At 39.2% G+C, this 12,354-nt stretch overlaps 1 protein-coding gene across 6 annotated transcripts in view; it reads right to left on the reverse strand.

Annotated features, from left to right (window-relative positions):
* The window catches only part of PCED1B (PC-esterase domain containing 1B), a 266,494-nt gene that overhangs the window by 15,762 nt on the left and 238,378 nt on the right, over positions 1-12,354 (reverse strand). For 3 of the 6 annotated variants that reach the window (XR_005218326.1, XR_005218327.1, XR_005218324.1), the window contains one exon: positions 1,408-5,087. The exons of the other annotated variants lie outside the window; for them this stretch is intronic. The gene's annotated coding sequence lies outside the window, so the exon portion shown is untranslated. Of the gene's footprint in view, positions 1-1,407; positions 5,088-12,354 lie in introns of those variants that run through there. 6 annotated transcript variants of the gene reach the window in all.

The raw sequence follows: 12,354 nt of genomic DNA on the forward strand, positions 1-12,354 counted from the left end.
TGTTTCTAGAAGGGGAATTGCTGAGTCAAAGAGAATGTGCTTTTTAAAATTTAATAGCTATTGCCAAATTGCTTTCTCTTCTTTACAAAGAAGTTGTAGCAATTTATAGGCCATTAACAGTGTATGAGTCCCCACATTTTTGAGTAGGATCAAAATTTTATTTTTATAAATATACTAAGTGAAGCACAGTACCTTATTTTAATTTACATTTCTTTTATTATTTAAAAAGTTAAATCTTTTCATATGCTTATTGGCTATTTGGATTATTTATTTGTTTATTTTTGGCTGCAAACTGTCTACCCTTTGCCTATTTTTCCATTGAATTGTGTATTTTTCTCTTGTTCGTTGTAATCTGTCTTTGTATATTAAAGAAATTAACACCTTTTCTGTTGTATAAATTGCAAATGTTATTTTTCCTCTGATTCTGTGGGTTTGTTTTTTGACTTTGTTTATGATATTCTTTGCCTTGCTGAGGTTTTAATTTTAATGTAAATAAATTTGTCAATCTTGTCTTATATATCTCTTGACCTTCAGCAGTTCAAAATTATGAAACAAATTACCAATGATTCTTATACTACTGTTATGGTTTCATATTTTACATCTAAGTCATTGATCCATCTAGAATTTATTTTGGTATAAAAAGTGAGGTACACGTTCAGCAGGGTTGATTTTTTCCCCCCGATGACATGTTGGTCACAGCATTTCTGAAATTCTCATTCTCTCACTGATTTAAATGACACTATATATATTCCAAACTCTCAGAGTTGGTCTAATTTTGAGATCTCTGTTTTCCACTAACATCTTTATTATTTCCTATAATTTATCTGTAATGTCTTTCTGTATTTCCTATAATTTCTTTACCTATAAAATATGTCTTAATATTGGGTAAAACACAAGTTCTCCTTCATGATTCTTTTTCAAGTTATACTGGCTGTGCTGGTTTGGATGTATTATGTTCCCCAAAATGCCATGTTCTTTAATGCCATCTTGTGGGGGCAGACATATTAGTGTTGATTAGGTTGGAACCTACTGATTGAGTGTTTTCATGGAGATGTGACTCAATTAACTGTGGGCAAGACTTTGGATAATTTCCATGGAGGTGTTACCCCACTTATTCAGGGTGGGTATTAATTAGATCACTGGAGCCATATAAAAGAGCTGACAAGCAGAAGGAACTCAGTGCTACAGCCAAGAGAGACATTTTGAAGATGGCCATTGAAAGCTGACACTGACATTTTGGAGAATGCCCTTTTGAAACGCAACCTGGGAGCAAACAGATGTCAGCCATGCGCTTTACCAGCTAACAGCGGTTTTCCAGATGCCAATGGCTTTTCTCCAGTGAAGTTACTCTATTGTTGATGCCTTACCTTGGACATTTTCATGGCCTTCAGACTGTAAAGTTGTCACCAAATAACCTCCCTTTATAAAAGCCAATACATTTCTGGTATTTTGCCTAATGGCAGCATTAGCAAACTAGAACACTGGCTATCCCTACTCCCTTATTATTCCACATGAGATCTATAGCATTTTGTCAGATTCCCCAAAAAATCTTACTGGTATTTTGATTGAAATTGCACTTGCTTCAAGGAAAACAAGCTATGTCATTTCATCCTGTCTTCTTTTATGTATCCGCTTTAATTGGGATAGGATGGATTATACTGCAATAATTAAATCCTCAAATCTCATTGGATTAGTTCAGCAAAATTTTGTTTCTCACTTATGTGAATTCCAGCACAGGTCTGCAACTCTCCAGCCCAGCTCTCCTTCCTGCAGTGACTCACTGTGCAGGTGACTTTGACCTTGTAGATCTGCTATCTCAACACAAGATATCCATGAATTGTGGAAGGAACACATACTGCTCATCCATTATCCATATGCTCCCTTGAATTTCCAGCCCCTTGTAATTATGCAGGGTCATAAGACTAATTCTGGACAATGGACTTGGAGCAGAAGTGATGTGTTTTACTTCTGTCCAAGCCTCTGAAAAGTAGGTGTGAATTTTCCATGTAATCCCTTCACTTGCATCAGCCAATCGCTAAGGACAGGAGTTGAGAGGACAGAGCCAAAGACAGATACCACCTTGTGGAAGGCAGGTGCACTGGAGATTCATCTGACACATCAGATCTGATGTGAATGTGAATAACCTTTATTGTATTAAGCTCACTGAGATTCCGGGAGTAATTTGCTACTGCAATGTAGAAGCACCTATGTTGACTAAAACAAAAATTGGTACCAAAATTGTAATGCTGCTGAAACTAAAACAAAATATTGGTTAAGCAGTCAGGTGGTGAGCAGTGAGGAAACAGATATGGGAGACTGGAAAGAAGGAAAACATTTGCTATAAGTGTTGTTTGCTGCTTGTAATTACTTGGAAGGCAGATCATTTGCCTATCCAACTTGTAGCTCAGGAGGAAGAATTTGGAAAACAGAACCTTAGTATTACATGTGGTTACTACTGTTTTGCAAAAGAGAGAGGGAGAGAAAGAGACGGCCTGTTTGCAAGCAAAGATAAAACAGGATAAAGATAATCCAGAAATTTGCAGCCATACAAATTTGTAAAAAACAACTGCTTTTGATCCAGAATCTGAAAAGATGGTGTTTAAAAGGCTTTGAGTAGAAAATGTCAAAAATGCCCAGGGTGCACATAGGGACTTCTCTATCAGTTGATTAAAATGCTTCAGGGCAAAGACCAGGTCAAGGGTGTGACTTTTACATCTTTTTAAAACTTTAGAGAATTAAAATTATCTAAATCAAGATGCTGGCCATTAAGGGCTGGAGAAGAGGTTTGGGGGCAAGAAAGCAAAGGAATAAAGCACACATAAGAAGTTTCTCAACAAGAACTCTAGGTATGGCTACTGGCTCATGGAAATGTCTGGAAGCAGATAGATGGGAGGCCACTGTAGTGTTTGAGAGCTGTGCACTACCACCACAGAAACCACGAGCATGGTCTAAAAACCCTGGGGCCCTACCCAGGAAGTGGTTTGGGAAAACTGTGTAGCCCAAAGGAAGACATCATCCCAACACTCACTTCCGATGTGACCAAGGAAGATAATAGAAAATAAAAGACCTCCCAGAAGGTGAAGCCAAAGAGCTCTGAGAACACCCCACAGGAATGGGACCCGGAAGCCATCTTTGTGTCCGTGGCCCTGTTCCCAGAGTCGTTTGAACAAGGTTTGGGCTGCTGTCCTAAATTTGACTAATCTGCTTCTCTCTCTTGGAAATTTGAGACTGGGGCAGATATTCTTTTTAACCTGAGATGTTTGCTTAGGATGAGGTAATAAAAACTAAGGCTACTGTAGGGTGACCATCTCTCACCCACCAAGTGTGCACAGAATTCTGCAGAGAAAGCTGATCTTTTCAGCAGAGGAAAGAAAAAAATGCTTCTCTTGGAAATAGGCAGAGATTAGAAACCATATCTAAGGAGGGAAAGAGAGAGAAAGAAATATCATTCTGCCTGGACCCCTGAGAGCTTCCTATGCCCCCGGTTCAAGTCCTTTTGAGGACGAGCAGCATTTCTGAGGGTCCCAGGAGACAACCCTGTATCATTATAGTCCATCTCCCTTTCCTGTTTAGGTTTCGTTTCTGTTTCTTAAAATCACAACAACTTATCACTGCAAAACATCTCCAGGAAGGGGCCACCCCTTCCTTCCTGCTGTAGAGATTGTGGTCACAGCCCAAACAATGAGATCTCTAAGCATACTATGATTTCAAAGTCACTATGAAGGAAGAGGAGTAGCTGAAAAATTAGTTCAGGCTTCTATTCTCACCTATACTAGCCAACTTTAGGGATGAGTCCTTTAATTACAACAATCAGAACAACAACAATATTAAAATAAAACATACTGATTTTCCTTAATTTCATAATCAGTATCTGCTCTTATTAATGATAAGTTTTGTTCTGTTTTCAGTACTTTTTCTCCTTGCATAATCTAACCCCCCTAATTACTTTTGTTTGAAGATTTCCTCTCTATCCTTCATACTAGAGGCTTTCTTCACATGTTAAGTAGTCCATGGCTATCTAACAGTGTTTAAGAGAAAGACACTAAAAAGATGACTGGAATCTTGGTATGTGTGCAGGGGTAGGGCATGGGAGGGGCTTGTAGACCGTGGTCGTTATGTCAGCTTTAGGTTTTTTCTCTTGATTTAGTAGATTACTCTGAGGAAAATCACCCCTTCTCAAGCTAGGTGTCAGCATTCTGGAAGATGAAATGAGAAGCAGTGGATGTCTCATCATTCAGTATGTGGATTTTTGTCAGTCCCAGGATCTCCCTCCTGTATCCTTACCCTCACTATAAGTCCAGTGGCCTTCTGGTTTATCCTCCTGAAATCTTATAATTGGATGGTTCTGGGGATTGAACCATGCCCTCCACAAAAGGCATGTTCAATTCCCAAACCCTGGTCCTGTAGATATGAACCCATTTGTAAATAGGGCCTTTGAAAATGTTATTAGTTAAGGCGTGGGTGGGCCTTGATCCAATGTGGTTGAAGTCCTTATAGGCAAAGGGAACTGGACACAGAAGGAGAAGCCACAGGGAGTAGCCAGAAGCTAGAAGTCAAGGAAACTTGGAAAAGAAAGAAGACATCGACATGGGCATTGGCATGTGACAGTAAAGCCAAGAACCAAGGATCACTGGCAGCTGGCCCCAGAATGCCACAGTCCTCTGTGAGAAAGCATCACCTTGCTGACACCTTGATTTTGGACTTCCCCTAGCCTCAAAGCCATGAGCCAACAGATTCCTGTTGATTAAGCCAACCCATTGTATGGTATTGGTTTCAGCAGCTGGGAAACTAATACAGATGGAGAGAGTCTGTTGCCTAGCTGTGGGAAATGGTAGCGGGATCTGGGTGTTGAATTCCTTTTTTTTCTTTAAACTGCTTTTTGAACAGTTCTTTTACTCTTCACTCCCCATGGCATCTGTATCACAAATTCCTGAGTATTTGGGAGACTCTATGGTATCATTCAGACTTTTTTTTTTATTTTCCCCAGAGCTGGCTAGAGATGTGGCCTTCACAGATCTTCTCAGTCCATTGCATTTATCTAGATGCTTTCCAGCTTCTAAATTCTTTACTGTCATTTAGTGAGGTTTCTGGAGGAAACAAAGGTAAATGTATGTGTTAAATCGCCATCTGCAACCAGAAACTTTCTCATTCTTACTTGAATTCTCTCAGATCTGCTTTTGTCACTGTAACATTTGACCTTACCATTGCCCATTCTATATTAAATTCTCAGTCTTCATCTCACTGGGCCTCTTACCAGTAAGGATTTGACAAAATTGATCACCTGGTTTCTGGGACCCCACACTACCCTAACTGTCCTCTTGTTTTGATTTTCTCCCTCTCTTCCTTTCTGATTTTGAGAGAACTCTTTTTTAAAAATTGAGTTGTGATTTACATATAGTGAACTGCATGAATCTTAAGTGTACTGCTCAATTAGTTTTGATAAATGCCTTCATCCATATAACCCCTATCAAGACATAGAACATTCCTATACTGACTCTCTTTTACTTGGGATTCTCTTCCTCCTGACGTTTTAAATGCGGGTAGCTCAGTTCTTGGGTCTCTTGGGTTTCTCCTCATTTCTGTTTGCACTGTCTCTCAATATTCAGTCTAATGGCTTTAAATATCATCTAGATCTGAGGTGTTCAATATGGTACCCACTAATCATGTGTGGCTACTGAGCACCTGAAATGTAATTAATCTGAATTGAGACATGCTGTAAAGGTAAAACAAAACATGCTGGATTTCACAGACTTAGTATGGAAACAAGAATGCAAAATGTCTTCATTTTTTTACATTGATTACATACTGAAATGAAAAGATTTCTACATATTGGGTTAAATAAAATATATTATGAAAAATAAATTCACCTGTGTCTTTTTACCTTTTTAAAATGGCTACTGGAAAATTGAAAATGTAGGTGTCTTGTGTTATACTTCCATTGTACTGTGCTGATCTCAACATTGACAACTCCTAAATTTATAGCCCCAGCCCAAACTTTCTCCTGACCATCAGACTTCAGATCCAACTATCTACGTGACATGCCCATTTGGTTGTATGATAGGCATATCAAACTCAACAGATCCAAAATGAAAATTTAGAATTTCTCTCTATCCCAACCTGATCCTCCCCAGTTTTTCCCCTTGTCAGTAAAAGGCACCACCATTTTACTCAATAGCTCAGGCCAAAAACCTAGGGGTCATTCTTCACTATCCCGTCTCTCACTTTCCATATCCAATCTGTTGGATGGTAAATACATGTCAAATCAGACATAGATTGCTCTTGCCAGGATGTGCCCTGCTTCACCATTTTCTCCCCTCAGTTTGTTGTCTGCACAGCAGATGAATGGATCCTTTTACAAACATTAGATCTATTAGGTCACTCCCCTACTCAATACCCTACAGCAAATTTTAACCACACAGTAAAATCCAGAATCCTTACCAAGGTGTACAAGGCCTCCCTGATCTGCCCCCTGGCCACCTCTGCAAATCATGTATCACCTCTTTCTCCTCTGTTTACTGCAGGTCACCTACACTGCATCCTTGCAGTTCCTCCAACGTGTTTCCATCTTAGGGTCTTCATGTTTGCTGTTCCCTCTGCCTGGAATGCTCAACTCACAGATATTCACATGGCTCATTCCCTGAGCTCATTCAAACATCACCTCCCCAGAGACAGAGCCCCTGGACACCTCATCTAAAGCAGTAAATCCTTGTCATTCTCTATGTCCTTGCTTGGATTTATTTTTTCATAGCACTTAATGCTTGGCATTATGTCACTATTTGCTTATCTTGTGTGTCCTCCACTAAAATGTAAGCTTTGTGAGGGCAGGGACTCAGACTTTTTATTCACTCCAGTGTCCCCAGCAGGTAGAATATTGTCTGCACGTAGTTGGTGCTTGAAAAATATTTGTCAGTGAATAAATAAGTGAATGAATGAGTGAATTGTTGAGTTTGGAAAGTGGGAAACAGATCATTTTTGCATTAGCATTGTTGGGAAACGTGAGTTCTGTCAATGCAAACCCAAGGAAATGACTCAAAAGCTGGTGAGACTGCCCTCCCCACTATGTGGGATCTGACACCCAGGGGAGTGAATCCCCCTGGCAATGTAGAATATGACTCCCGGGGAGGAATCTAGACCTGGCATCGTGGGATGGAGAACATCTTCTTGACCAAAAGGGGGATGTGAAAGGAAATGAAATAAGCTTCAGTGACAGAGAGATTCCAAAAGGAGCCGAGAGGTCACTCTGGTGGGCACTCTTACACACAATATAGATAACCCTTTTTAGGTTCTAATGAATTGGAATAGCTAGCAGTAAATATCTGAAACTATCAAACTACAACCCAGAACCCATGAATCTTGAAGACAATTGTATAAAAATGTAGCTTATGAGGGGTGACGTGATTGGGAAAGCCATGTGGATCACACTCCCCTTTGTCCAGTGTATGGATGGATGAGTAGAAAAACGGGGTGGCGGGGGGAACACCCAGTGTTCTTTTTTACTTTAATTGCTCTTTTTCACTTTAATTTTTATTCTTATTATTTTTGTGTGTGTGGTAATGAAAAAGTCAAAAATTGATTTTGGGGATGAACGCACAACTATATAATGGTACTCTGAACAATTGAATGTATGCTTTGTATGACTGCATGGTATGTGAATATATCGCAATAAAAATGAATTAAAAGAATAAAATAAAATAGTAAAAACAAAAAACAAAACAAAAAGCTGGTGAGAATCCATTTCCCATGGGCCAGGGAACTGTACTGGACAGCCAGAGATGAGGTCCTGACTCATCTGCTGCTTGGCTCATTATGAAACCCCTTAGAAGAGCCCAAAGCAGCTTGTTTATTTAGTCCTTCAAATTAATCCTGTCATGATTAGGAAGTAACAGACGGAAATTCTTTTTCCTCATGGAACATTTGTCCCTTACCAGAAAATCACCTGCCCTGCAACTAAGATGGCATATGGTATCCAACTCCCCTGCTTTTCACTGGGCAGAATTAGGTGTTATGGCAACATCCAGTCCATCCCTCCCAAAAAGCAAAAGACTGCACTGAATGATGTGAACAAGACAAGGTCCCAGCAACCCTGAAGTGGAATTCAGCTCTGTTGTTACAGCCTTTAGAGTTGATAGAATCCCACAGATCCTATAAGTGGGCTTATAATCATCAAATCTTCTCAGTGATTTTTTTTTTTAGTAGCACCAAAATAAAATACATACAAGCCTTTGTTGACTACATAATTCTACACAGTGCCAAATCTGGGTTTCTTACCACGATAATACAGCACATTCTAAAAACTGGGACAGAATACATTTTAAAAGGCAACTTCTAATAATTTTGTAAATAGTATTTTATCTTTATTACATAAGTAATATATTTTGTTGCAGAAAACTTAGCAATACAATTAAACAAAAAGAAGTAAGTTAAAAAACATCTATCATTCTACTATACCACCACCATTTATTTGTATACCTTCCAGACCCTTCTGAAAATACATTTAGATATATGCATAATATTATTAAATAGATAAGATGTATTTTCTTATAGTGAGAAGATTGTATTGAAAATATATGAGTCTCATGCAAAAATTAGTGATACTAGGTTGATACCTCCCATCAGCATGTTTCTTGATCATTAATATCAAACCCCACTTTTCACAAAATTTTTGCGATTTGAATACTGCTTTATCCATTGTTGGTGAAACAATCCTAAAAAAAAAAAAGGTGCATGCTAACCTGCTGGTAAATAGTTCCAGTTACTTAAAATAGTGGCCAAAACTGAAAAACAAAGGCAGTTTTGGGGTTGATAGAACATCTAAGGCAAGTAGAATATCCATGGCTAGTAGAATATCTGAGGTTAATAATGTTTATGCAATCTAAATAAGGCTAATGGGCTTTAGGATCAATCCAGAGCTATTTAAGGTAAAACAGAATTAAGGATTAAAGATTGCTATCACAGACATATTATCCAGTCCCTCTTTCCATAATTTGAAGTCCATAGTTATCTTCTCCTTAAAATTGGGCATTGAAATAAATAAAACTGTACTAAAGTTAGGGCAAAATATGACAGCCTGATGATTACAACCCAAAACTAAACATTATCTTTCTATTTTTTTTTAACAGAATGACAGCCAGAACAAATATTTTATTTATTTTTTAAACTAGTAAACCATTTTGAACTTCATTTTTCTTTTGCTAAAAGTACTGAACTAGAACCAAAGCAGAACATTCAAATATCCATATGGACTGAATCTGATCTAAACTGACAGTCCATTTGATTTGAATTTCTACTTTGAGGATCAGTGAGACTGAAGCAGCGTCTTCCATGTAGAGATGGAGTGCTTTCCCATACTACTTTGAAGGTGAATGTTGGTCAAACTTAAGTAGTCCAGTCTCTACACTAAGAGTGACCACTGTCACTTAATTTTGACCAACTTTGTGGTCACTTAGTCTCTGATCACATTTATGATTTCACAGAAAATAATCAAAATCCATCCACTCATCTATCCATTGGTTCAAGAAACATTTATCAAGCAACTACTTTGTATCAGGTGCTGGGAAAGCTTTAGGGATGTTGTGTTTTCGGCTCTCATTGAGTTCATTGTCTAGGAGGGGGAGATGAACATAAGCAAATAAGCATTTAATCTCAAGTGGGACAAGAGAACAAATTGCCCTGGGAGTGAATAACAAGAAAACCAATCCTTGTCTCCAAGATCAACGTGACTTTTCCCTGAGGAAGTCATGCTTCAGTGGAAACCTGAAGGAGAGGAGGAGTTGCTGTAGGCTCTCCCTCCCACTTCTTCTCCCTGCTGTGCTCTGGAACTTCTGGAAAGAGGCACTAATCCATGCAAAGGCCCAGAGACAAGCAGTTGCCAAATACAAGAAGGCCTCTGTGACTAGAGGATGAGTGGAAGAGAGGTTAATTCTCAAACATATTCTACTTCTCTGTGTATAAACACATTTATGAACAGGAGTGGCAGATATTTGGAAAGAGAACTATCAAACTATGGTGTTAAATTCACAGATTACAAAATTAACCACCCCAGTGATTTCAGAGACATTACAATACAATACAATTCATTGAGGAAAGCACTTTCTTCTCATTTATCCAGCCTGCCATGACATTTGGAAATCATCATAAAATGAGATGGGACTAAAGAAATTAAGTTTAGTCTGGAGGAAAGAAATGTGAGGGGAGGACCACCAATTAGTTTGCCAACTGTTTAAGTTTCTTAGCTGCTAAAACAAATACTGCATGGATGGCTTAACAACGGGAATTTTTTGGCTCACGGTTTCAGAGGCTAGAAGACTTGCTTCCTCCCTGGGTTGGTATCTTTGGGTTAACTGGCAATCCTTGGGGTTAATTGGCTTTTCCTTCAGATGACAACATCTCTTTTCTCTTCTGGGTTCCGTTGACTTCCACCTTCTCTCTGGCTTCTCCCACAGCTTCTTCTTCTGTGTCCAATTTCCTTTGCTTACAAGGACCTCAGCCATATTGGATTAAGGCCCGCCTTCACTTTGGGCTCAACTTAACTAATACCATCTTCAGAAATCCTATTTACAAATGGGTTCACACCCACAGGACCAGGGGTTGGGAGCTGAACACATGTTTGGTGGAGGACACAATTCAATCTCTAACACCAAAAAACTAAATAAACAAAACAAACAAAAAAACAACTTAACTCAATTTTCTGTCCTAACTAGAGTTCTGTCCTACCTAGATTAAGTAATCTCTCTATAACATCTGACATAACCATTCACACCTTACCAAGATTTCCTTCCCTTTATATTCTGTGGGGAAACTCTGCTGTAATCTTCCTTCTATCATTCTGATCTGCCCTTCTTAGATTCCTTTCTTTGCTTACCCCATGCTTCTAGCTTTGGTCTTGGCTCTCTTTCATTCCTATGCTGCACACCCTCCCTCAGATGATCCCTGATGTTTCTCAAGCAGGTCTGATATGTTTCCACTCCAGGCCTTTGGCCATCCACATCCCTGATGTCATCTCATGGCTTACTCTCTTGGCTTGTGCCCCCTTCTTCCATCTTCAAAGCACATCACTCCAACTTCTGCTTCCATCATCATGTCTCCTTTTCTGACTCTATCCCTCCTGACTCCCTTTTATGAGAGCTTATGATTACTTCAGGCCCACCCAGATAATCCAGGATAATCTTCCCACCTCAAGATCCCTAATCACATCTGCAAAGTCCCTTTTGCCATGCACAGTAACATATTCTCAGGTTCTGGGGGTTAAGGATGGGGCATCCATGGGGGGCCATTATTCAGCCTACCCCAGAACACACACTTTAAAAAATCACCTCTACAGAGAAGCCTTCTCTGATGACTTATCATCCTCTGTCTCCTTACTCTTCTTTACTTTTCTTGAGAGCACTAATATTATCTGGCATTGAATTATATTTATTTGTTCATTGTGTGTCTCCCTCCACTAAAATGTAAGTTCCATGAGGTCATACACTATGCCTTTATTTTCACTATTGCATAAATATGCAGCCACCACCCATATAATGTTACTGGCACAAACTAATAAATATTAGTTTGAATGACAGAATGAATCTCATCCTTTTCTATGGATTCAGCTGCTACCCTCAGAATCCAGAATCTATACTTCCTGCCTCCTTTCATGAGCTCCAGATCCGGTATCCAACTATGTGTCATCTCTGCTTGTGTATTCTGGAGGCACTCACATTAATATGCCCCAAACAGAACTCATCACCTCCTTCTACCTAAACTTCTACTCCTCTCATGTCTCCCTCTTTTGTGAATGATTCCAACACCCACCCAGAAACCTAAGAACTCCCTTACCCTCACATCCAATCACACACTTAATCTTGTTGATCCTACCCTTTGACCGTTCCCATCCTGTGCATTCCCACTGGCATCATCTTGTTCACTTGTCTATCATTTCTTTCTTTAATTATTGCAGCAGTCTCCATCTGCTTCTCCTGCTGCCAATCTTGTCTTGCTTTACCCTACCACCTGGGAAATCTTTTTACAATACAATTGCAATCATGCCTAAAATTCTCCAGTGGCTCCTCTTTGTTGTAGGCTAACATCAAAATCTTCTAGGTGTGACATACAAAGTCATTTAAGATTTAGTCCTCACCTAGGTCCTAAAATTTATGTCTTGTCATTTTTCCCTCTTTCCTCTCCATCTTGCTCCACTACCACCATTCACATTAGGACTATGATGCACAAGAAATATTTTAAATGAGTATTTTGAATAAATATTTCTGGGTCAGATCCTCAAAGCACTTTTTTCTTTATTGTGCAGGGTCCTCCTGTTTCTAACAGGAGGGAAAGCCAGGATACTGGATGAGAATCTCTCTCTGGCTGAGACAT

Source organism: Choloepus didactylus, chromosome 8, assembly GCF_015220235.1.
Source record: "Choloepus didactylus isolate mChoDid1 chromosome 8, mChoDid1.pri, whole genome shotgun sequence".
NCBI lineage: Eukaryota > Metazoa > Chordata > Mammalia > Pilosa > Megalonychidae > Choloepus > Choloepus didactylus.